The following is a 3,326-nucleotide window of genomic DNA, read 5'->3' as shown; positions in this document are numbered from 1 at the left end:
TATTTAATACAATTATCTTATGCATTTAATAGTTATATTTAATACAATTATCTTATGTATTTAATAGTTATTTTATCATATACGTTGAATTTGAATAGCTATATAAAATATTTAAATTAATTATTTTTATATTTAGATTGTTTAAAAATTTTATTTTGGTAGACATGAGCAAAATTTCAACTTTGATGATAGACGGACGCTTACACATCATACTAGACCCTCTTGGTGCAATTATATGTTATATCTTAGACTTTTGTGATCCATATTGCAAATGAGAATGCCTTTCAGATTAATCATATCATTAGGATTTGTTTGACATTTCAAACCAACTAATGTGGTTTATATGTGGATGCAAGAGATGTTGTGGGTAACATAAACAAAATTAATAACTTTACTTTAAAAATCAATCTCACCCATTTTTAAATATTTGAATTTTCACTTTTATTTTACATCAAACTTTATATAATTAGATAAAGTAATTTAAAAAAAAAAAAAAAAAAACTTTTTAGTATGAGGGATAACTGTAATTTCTTGATTGAACCGAGATCTAATGTCTATAGTATGCTAGAAATGTGTAACATAAAGTAATATAATGTTAACATTTTGACTACGTCAAAATAAAATTAAAATATGATAGAGATGTGTAACTTAATGTAATGTAAACATTGTAACTTGGTGAAAATAAAATTAAAATAACAAGATAGAAAAATAACCCTATAAAAATTAAATAATAAAAAAAAATGACTCATGGTTTTGACCTATTGTTTTAAAAATCCATGTTATTGACTCATGGAATTCCTTTGTAATATAATCTATTTAAGGGGTGATTAAACTAGCCTAGATTCATGTTAGTTTGATGTTATATTTCGATACATAATTAGTTGTGGAAAATGATGACGTTGAATCCATGTAGCCTATAAAGGTAAAACTTTCCTGTAAAGGTAAAAAAAAAAATTATGGATATGTTGGCACTGGGCATTTGTCTGCAAAGGTGGGGAAATATTAAGAAAAGTGTAGTTATTACATTTTATCTAATATTTTTTCCTACCTCCACCCACGTTTTATTAAGTTATATTGGATAAAATATAATACTATAATATTACATTTTACCCTATATTTCCCCTCAACGGGTCCACTTCTTATTGTACTTTTCTTTATATTTGTAATTTAAAAGTAACAAAATCAACTATAAAATTAGTAGGAGTGAGGGGAAATATTGAGTAGAAATATTAGGTAAAATTTAATAATATTATATTTTAATTAGTATTTCCCACCACCCCTCGCAACTATCTATTAGGTCAGGGTGGTTATAAATATTGGGTAACATATACTATTGTAATATTATATTTTATGTAATATTTTCCATCACCCTATTCACTTTTTGCACTGAGTAGGGCACATGTGTAGATGTAATGTAAGTAAACATTTGTAATGTCACCTCAATTGTAATCAATATATTTGTAATAATTAATATAGATGTATTCCATATTTACAATATGACGATATTTTTAATCATAAATATTTACCATGCGTATTAATAGCTTCTAAGTAGGTTTTTTACAATACCATGGAACAATACCAACAAGAGAAAAATAGAGAGGGAGAGGAAGGAAGAAAATTATAATACCATGGGCTACTACCATGGTTTATCAATACCATAGGTCATCTAGACTTTTGATTATTATGTTATGGATCTAGGCCTTTAATCAATTTGTTACAATACCATGGGCCAATACCATGGCTTATCAATACCACATGCCCAAAAACCATAACTTATTTCAAAATCAAAATATTTTACAATAGTTTATTTTAATTTAATTTTATAACTTTTTTAATTAAATCTAAGAGAAACAAATATTATAACTACTTTTGAAGTATATCTCAACCCTCCATCCTCAAGAATACTAACAATAGTCCCATAGATATTAAATGGAGGTTTTAATAAATTAAAAAAATAAGAATACTTTTATATATACATATTTGAAATTTATATAATATAAATAATATTATAAAAAACCATGATATATGCATCCTAACCAAGGATCCAAGCGAAGTGAGAAAGAAAAGTGATTAACAATTATAGAGGGAAGATAGTGCATGATTCTTTTAATTTTTTATTATTGTATTTTCTTTAACATGATTGATCCAAAATATAGGTTTGATATTTTACAACCAATTATTTTTTTTAATTTAGATACTTTCTTAAATACAATACAATGGGAGCGTATTTAAGAAAGAGAGTGAGATGGAAGGGAGAATAGAGTGGGGGGGAGAGACATAGAGGTGGGAGAGACAGTGAGAGAGAGGAGGGGTGGAGAGGGAAGGAGAGATATGGATTTGGAGGGGGGAAGAGAGGGAGTGAAGTACAAAGAAATTGAGATATAGAGGTGGAGAGAGAGTGGTAGTGATTTGGGAGAGATGAAGATGGAATGAGGGAGAGAGGAGACAAGGGAAGAGAGAGAAAATGAGAGGATAAAGATAGGGAAAGAAGGGGAAGAGAGAGACAGGGAGACATAGATATTGAGGGGGGTGAGAGGGAGGGAGGTAGCGACAGAGTTGGAGGGTGGAGAAAGAGAGAGTGTATGATGGGGGGAGAGACAAAGGGAGGTGGGAGATAAGGGGAGAGAGAGGAAGGAAAAATAGAGAGGACTTGAGAGAGAGGAGAGAGAGGGGAGCGAGGTAGATAGATGGAGTTGGAAGGGGAAGAAATACATAGAGAGAGAAAGGCGGAGAGGAAGTGGCAAGGGAGAGATGCAGAGTCAGTGGAGGAGGCAAGAGAGAGAGAAGGCGAAGAGAGAAAGGTAGAGGAAGAGGGAGGGAGAGAGAGATATATAGATATGGAGAGAGAATGTGTATGTTTTTGGGGTGAGAAGGAGATACAAGGGGATATAGAGATATATATGGGGCATGGGAGAGGGTAGAAGAGAGAGGCAAAGAGAGGGATGGAGATAGAGAGATAGATGGGAGATAGATATATAGATAGAGAAAGAGAGACAGAGACAGAGAGAGAGAGAAGGGGAATAGATAGAGAGAGAAGGGGAAGAGATAGAGAGGGAAAGGAAGAGGGAAATATAGATATATATAGATAGATGTGGGGTGAGAGTGAGAGAGTGTGACATGTGTTTAAGGGGCTAAGATAGAGAGACAAATAAAGAGAGATGGAGGGAGGTATAGATATAGATCGAAATGGGAGAGAGGGAAGAAGAGAAATATAGAGAAATGGAGAGAGAGGCAAATATAGAGAGATGGGGGAGAGAGGGAGGGGAAGAGATAGAAGGAGAGGGGGAGGGAGATAGACACAAAGTGGAAGGTGGAGAGAGAGGGAA

The sequence above is a fragment of the Pinus tabuliformis genome, chromosome 5_1 (assembly GCF_031772625.1).
Source record: "Pinus tabuliformis cultivar Carrire ecotype Pingquan chromosome 5_1, CPIR1, whole genome shotgun sequence".
Taxonomy (NCBI): domain Eukaryota; kingdom Viridiplantae; phylum Streptophyta; class Pinopsida; order Pinales; family Pinaceae; genus Pinus; species Pinus tabuliformis.
Note: the sequence above shows the minus strand (reverse complement) of the source record.